This window comes from Nicotiana tabacum, chromosome 1 (genome assembly GCF_000715075.1).
Source record: "Nicotiana tabacum cultivar K326 chromosome 1, ASM71507v2, whole genome shotgun sequence".
Taxonomy (NCBI): domain Eukaryota; kingdom Viridiplantae; phylum Streptophyta; class Magnoliopsida; order Solanales; family Solanaceae; genus Nicotiana; species Nicotiana tabacum.
This window is the reverse complement of record NC_134080.1, coordinates 43,120,971-43,128,507: the sequence shown is the minus strand read 5'-3', so window position 1 is coordinate 43,128,507 and position 7,537 is coordinate 43,120,971.

Here is a 7,537-nt window from a genome sequence, read left to right as displayed (position 1 = left end):
ACTAAAGACTGTACTCCTGAACACTCATGTTACCCTGTCAAAGGGTCAAGAACCTATCAACTCTGGCTCACCTAATCTGGTGGCAGATAATGATGAAGAAAAGCTTCTGTAAACTCCCACCATACTGTTGGAGGGGCATCCTCACCTCTGGATAATTCCCAAAACTCATACCAATTAACTGCAACATCTCGAAGTCTGTAGGAAGCTAGCTCAACTGACTCAGTCACAGTGGCCTTCATTACCCGTAACGTTCTCTGCACTCTATCAATAAATACCTGAGGGTCCTCGTTCGGGTCTGCCCTAGTGAATATTGGAGGGTCTAAATTAATGAAGTCACGAACCCTCACACTTACGGACCTATCTGCATGACCAATACCTATTTCCTGATGTCGATCCTGCGCGGCTACTAATCGGTTTAATAACTGAATAGCATCTCTCATCTCCTAACCCGGTGCATTCGGCTAAGGTGCTAAATATACAGGGACGGGCGCTGGAGCTGGTGCCCCTTGGAGCTCTTTTGGAAAGGGCGGGGTATGTGAAGTCTAAGATGGAACCTCACCATAAGACTCTCCCCGAGCCCTGGTAACTCGTGGCGCTCGACTAGCAATCTAACCAGCCACAGACTTTCCCTTCTAGGCTGTCGTACTCTTTGGAGGCATTGGTGAAATATAGCATATTCTTAGGTACATGAATTTTTGTATCGCATGATCTGAGATAAAAAGAGAAGATAACATCATATATGCCATGTAGCCTCCTATCTATAAGTGTTGTGCACAACACACCCATAAATAAGACTATACTAGATATGGTCTGTAGACAACCCTAGGACAGAACTGCTCTGATACCACATTTGTCACGACCAAAACCAAATAGGCCGCAACGGGTGCCTGAGTCCTACCTGTCAAACACCCCTAAGCATGCATCGAAGATATGAACCTGAATAACATCTGCTGAATTATGAAAATAACATACATGAAAGAAACCTGCCTACAAGCCATATGTACGTATACAAGCAGAATATAGTGGGTAAGCCGGCAAGGCTGCTATAGACAGCTATACATTCAAAACTGAAGGTCGGCAAGGCCACATGCAGCCTAACTAGACATACTGTCTACAGACCTCTAATAGAAACATAAATGTACAAAGACGGGAATGAGCCACGTCATACCCATATATATATATATATATATATATATATATATATATATATACCAAAATCAAAAGCAACTCCGGATCAAGTGAAGCACGCCAACTCTCACTAATCAGGGATCCTAAGAAGGGGGACTGTCACCTTGCCTACCTGCACATGCGGGCATGAAGCACAGACCCCGTGAAATACGGCGTTAGTATGAAAAATGTACTGAGTATGTAAGGCATGAAAATTAGTACGTAAAAGACATAGATGAAACATGGAATATAGAAACACATCTTTAAATCTAAATAACTTTGTAAATTCTAAAACGCTTATAACGTCATGAACATGCGTATAAATGTCGTGTCATGCATAGGTATGCGTGTACATAATATCATCAAGCCACTGAGGGCATCCCATCATATTGTCTCAGCCACTGTGGGCAATATCATCAATATATATCAGCTGATCAGGTGGTGGTGCGTATATAACGCCATAACCTTTTCCCATATCCTATATACATATATTTACATATATACGCGTATATAACGTCATTTGGCCATGGGTCAATGCACATGTATAAATGTGTGAAATGCATGAAAAATACGTAATAATCTCAATATTCCTTTCGGATAAACTCTTCCAACTGCGTATTATTCTGAGACCCATGAACAGAGGATAATAATAATTCTCATAGGGAATCAAGAATATAGACACATGTTAGTTTGTATGAGTCCACCAAAAAGTAGAGTAACTGGTCCTCTACAAGATTCTACTGAGAATGCTAATAAAACAGTATGTAAATAAGGTAGAGGATTTCTACGTGGAAAACTCTCACACATGGGATCAAAAAACTACTACCTACACCTGTAGGCTTTTAACTTCACTAACTTGTAATCTACTTATTACAAGCCAATTTACAATAATTCCTATTGCAAAGGATTTGCTTAACTAACTTGTGGTACTCTTACCACAAGCCACTTTGCGACTTCCTAGTTACAAAGGCTTTTTCTAACTTGTGATGCTCTCACCAGAAGCCACTTTGTAACTCTACAATTACAAAGACTTTTCCTTATGACTAAATCTAATCACAACATAAACTCAAGGAGTTTACGGATTTTCAAGAGGATTCCTAATCAAACACTTCTAGGTAAGCAGTTTAGGAGGTACAATAAGTACAACAACAAGGTTACAACTCAACTAGGACAACAACATGCTATCTTTTAGGAATTGGTCCGTAGTCGCGCTCAACCTTGTGAGGATTGATTTCTTCTATTTTTGCAAGATTCTTGAATGAGAAACAGAAACCTTCCAGTGATGTATTTGTATAAAGCTCATTATGGGTACATCTTGATCACATCACTTGAAATGATTTGAGTACTTTGTTTGGTTAGAGAATAAGTAGGTGGACAGTGCAGTGCGGCAGAAACAGTGCCTTCAGTCACTTCATTTCCAGCTGTGTCCAATTGACTCTATACTGCTATAAGGAAACCACAAGAGCATAGGTCCTTGTGTGGGTTCCTAGCTCCTGAAGCTGTAGCAGTTCACCTTTAGCTAGAATTCGTTAAAGCTTGCAGCAGTCCAAGTAGGTCAGGTTCCCTATCTGGTTCTTAATAGTAAGTTTGTTAGATCATCAAAACATAAGGCAAGAGTATTTAAAATCTATCAATTTCCCCCTTTTTGATGATGACAAACTTGACATTTATAAGCTATGGAATTAGGGAAGTACCAGTTTTAAAGTATCAGGGAACACAGAACGTTTCCCTTGAGACTATGCCTTATCGTAGGAAAATAGAGAGTTCTCCCTAAGATTATGTCTTATCATAACATTAGTTTACATGATTAGAGCAGTAAGAACCAGTTCCCCCATGTGTGTTCCCCCTGACGAGTAGTATTATTTTTCCCCCTTTTGGCATCATTAAAAAGAATAACAACACAAAGAAGTCCAGCGAAACTAACTCATGCCACATATGTGCACACAATCATGATAGAGAATAAAACACAGAGAGGGAGAGAGTATTGACATAATAAAACAAGGATTGATATTAATAAAGATTTAGTATGCCTCTACCTTTGAAAAAGGCGAGAGGCAACATTTGGACTTGCTAACGGGAGCAGTAGTGTTTCATCCAAACCATCAAAAAAGAAAACAAAAAAACATCCGCCAAACCATCAACAAGGAAATAAAAACATAAGAAACATATCCAGAAAACTGGTCACTAAAGGGGTACTTAGGGGGCACTAGGAGTAAAAGACTTGGTAGCTGCAGCAAGTGTTTGGAGAACGAGGTCTATTCGGGCGTTTGCCGACTTTTGCGCATTGAGCAGTTCTGCTTTCGGGTTCTCTACTTGCACCCTGAGATCAACATTCTCCTGTGTCAAACGAGCCACTTCATCATTCGACATGGGAACCCCCCGGGCTTGCTGACCTTCTAGGATAGCATTCCTAGCCTTCAATCGACGAATTTCCTCAGCTGCACTATTCTGGGCATTGATAAGCTGAGAAACGGTTGATGTACTTCCTACCCCCCATACCTTTCCACACACTCACACTCTTCCAAAGTTGTAAGTGAGAAGGTTTGCTTTCGAGTCCCCTCTTTACCCATTCCCAGTGGGACTTTAAAGAATTTGAACACTGGGGTAAGCAAGAATCTATAGGGAAGGCCATGATTATCGTTCTTGAAGGTGGCAACCTTTTGCATGTGTTCAATCATAATAGCAGGCAGACTTACAAGATTGAAATCGTCCAGTTGCTCCATTAGGAATAGATCAGACTTAGAAGTCACTAACCTCCTTTCAACTCGAGGCAATAGGACTTTGTTAACCAATTCAAATAGCAACTGGTAAACCAAAAGTAAGGCTTTCTTATGGATCTGGTCCCCTTTCTGGTTTGCATTGTCTTTTACCACTGCATATCTGAAGTTATACTGACATACATCTCTTACACTCGACACACCAACTATAGGAACTTTTAAGATCTCTCCAAGCATTCTTACATCAAAGACGATGTCCACCCCATTGACCAAGGCACAAACATGGTTAGTATCAACTGGCAAGAGACTAGCGAAGAAACTTTGTACCTCCTCCTCATACACCTTAGGTGAATCAATGTAAAATAGATGCACTCAACGTTGAAACTCGACCATTTCCAGAATTTGGCGCATTCCAGACATCTCAGAGATTGCTGGGTTAAACGTACGACCCAACAGAACCTTTTGATGCCTCAGGCGCTTAGAGCCAAGGCTGAATTCACTTCTCATTTTCTTTACAGAACTAGGTTCTTCAACAGATTTAGACTTGCATTTCCCAAACTTCTCTCCACTGACTTTGCCTTTTCCCTTGGACTTGACTAGTACATCCTTATCAGACATGGAAAACTCACTCATTACCTCCTTCATCTTAGACTTAGATATTGACCCTTTCTCTATTGAAATAGGTTTTTCCTTTTTCGAGGACCGCCTAACAAGTGAACCAGGTTCCTCAAGGGTTCCTTCTTCCACATCGACTACAGGGATCGCTTCATCACTTATAGGTACACCATCCTTTACCAACTTTCTTCTTTTCTTCTTACTACTTTTCTTGCTCTTTTGGAGAGCAGAGTCGTAGGCCACTTTGACTTGAAGCCTGGTAGTAGTTCGTTTGATTTCAGACTCAGGGGTGGACACAAACCTTCGCTTACTTATGAATGTACCAATAGCCACATTATCTAGGTCTTCTTCATCACTGGATCTCATTTCAGGTGCTTGAATTTCCAGGGGCACAATATCGAATGCAGGAACAACATTGTCCTGGAGATGAGATCCCTGACCTGGGTCCTTCGGAGAGGGATCAGGTTCCTCATGTGATGCCCCAGTAGTATCTACTACTGTATCCCCTTCAGCAGCCACAATGTCCCTTTCTTCCTCCACACTATGTGTCTCATTTTTCTAGGATGTAATTTCATGCAATACACCATCAGCGGATACTACAAACATAGTTACAACATCTTTCTCTTCCTCAACCGGTGCTTTCACAACCATGGAATCAGAAGCAATGATGGCAGAACCCTTTTTGACCTCAGTATTTTGACCTTGTTCTCCACTTAGGGTTTGACTGTGGGAACATCAGAAGATAGGGAGAACGGAGCAGTAGTTTCAAGGGTTTCAAGATTGGGAAGAGTTTGGGAAACTGGGGAAGGTGTGACTGCAACAACATGAGTGATAGAGGGTGAGGAAGGCTCAGTGAGAACGAAAGGTTCCATAGATTGATCGGTGGTTGTTACAACTAAGGCAGGGAGATCGGAAGTCTTCTCAGCCATGAAAAAGGTGGTGTGACGATCCTTCTTTTTGGGTGATTCTAGTATAGGACTTATGGTTGAGAAGAGCAGAAGAGAGGGTTTTTAAAAGAAAAGGATAATTATGAAGAGAGAGGAATAAACACCGATTCTGAAACTGCAGTTGGGCATGGAGAATTGCAATATTTCAGAGGGAGATGGAACATTTTGAAATGAAGGGACATGACAGCAGGATCTGAAAAGTTGATGACATGGCAGTTGTATTTTGTACCCTTTTTAAGACATGTATTAAAAGGATGCACAAAACTACAATTAGTACAAGAACCTAGTTCTTGAAAAAAAATTCTTCTTTGTTCCCTTTTTTTTTGAAAAGAATCAATCCTCTTTTATCATTCATGCACTGCATCTATCGCCTATATGCTCATCATGCGTGTTTATCTGCAATGGTATTGAAGTGAGTTAGACATGGCCAGAAAACACTTTGCGCCAGTTATTTCTTAGGGGTAAAAGCCAACCAAAGAGGAATCAGGTTCTTAATTTGGCTTCAATAGTCCCAGCTTTACTCTATTTCTTTCAAATTGTTCCCTACTTAGTGCCTTGGTGAAAATGTCTGCAATTTGATTTTATATGCTACAGAACTTCATACATATCAACCTTTTCTCTACATTGTCTCTCAGAAAATGATACCTCACATCAATATGTTTTGTCCTTTTATGTTGAACTGGATTCTTTGCCATATTGAGTGCACTGGTGTTGTCACATAAAAGGGGCACACTCTTAGTGAGTACCCCCAAAGTCCTCCAGTTGATGCTTGATCCACAGAAGCTGAGCACAACAGGATGCTGCAACTATATATTCAGCTTCAGCTATTGAAAGAGCCACTGAATTCTGCTTCCTTGTACCCCAAGAGATAAGACATGAACCTAAGAAGTGAGCCATTCTAGAAGTGCTTTTCCTGTCCATAAGATAACTTGCATAGTCTGCATCAGCATACCTAATCAGATTAAAATTGTCACTTGATGGATAGTACAACACTAGGTCCTGTGTTCCTTTGAGATATCTGTGTATCTTTTGGCAGCCTTCAAGTGAGATTCCTTGGGATTTGATTGAAACCTCGCACACAACCCCACACTGAAAACAATATTAGGTCGACTAGAAGTGAGATAGAGGAGAGACCCAAATAATGCCTCTATACATTGTTTGATTCATAGGAGATCCAGTTTCATTGATGTCCAGTCGAGTGGCAGTTGCAATGGGAGTGTCTATCATCTTTGATGCTTCCATATCAAACCTCTTCAAGAGTTCCCTGATGTATTTTTGCTGACAAATGGAAGTACTCTTTGGGGATTTTTTCACTTGAAGACCCAAGAAAAAGTTTAATTCTCCTATCATGCTCATTTCAAATTCACTTCCCATAAGTTTTGCAAATTCTTCACACAGAGAGTCAGTTGTTGCTCCAAAAATGATATCATCAACATAAACCTAAACAATGAGCAGGTTCCTTCCTCATTTCTTTAAGAAAAGAGTGTTGTCAATTTTCCCTCTTTTAAAACCATTTTCAAAGAGGAACTTTGACAATGTTTCATACCAAGCTCGAGGAGCCCGCTTTAGCCCGTATAGAGCTTTGTCTAGTTTGAACACATATTCAGGGTGCTCATGACATTCAAACCCTAGGGGTTGCTTCACATAGACTTCTTCCTTAAGGAGTTCATTCAAAAATGCACTCTTGACATTCATTTGGAACAAAGTGAATTCCATATGAGATGCAAAAGCGATTAGAATTCTGATAGCTTCCATGTGAGCCACTGGAGCAAACGTTTCATCATAGTCAATCCCTTCCTCTTGATTGTAGCCTTAGATCACTAGCCTGGCCTTGTTCCTTGTGGTAATTCCATATTCATCGAGCTTGTTTCTGAATACCCACCTAGTTCCTATAATGGTTCGATTTGGGGGTCTAGGTACCATGTGCCACACATTGTTTCTCTCAAATTGATGTAGCTCGTCTTGCATGGCTGTAATCCAATCTGCATCTTTCAAGGCTTCCTTGATGTTTTTGGGTTCTATCTGGGAGAGAAAGGCTGAGAAGGCAAGTGAATTTCTAGCTCTTGACCCTGTTTGTACTCTGAAATCTAG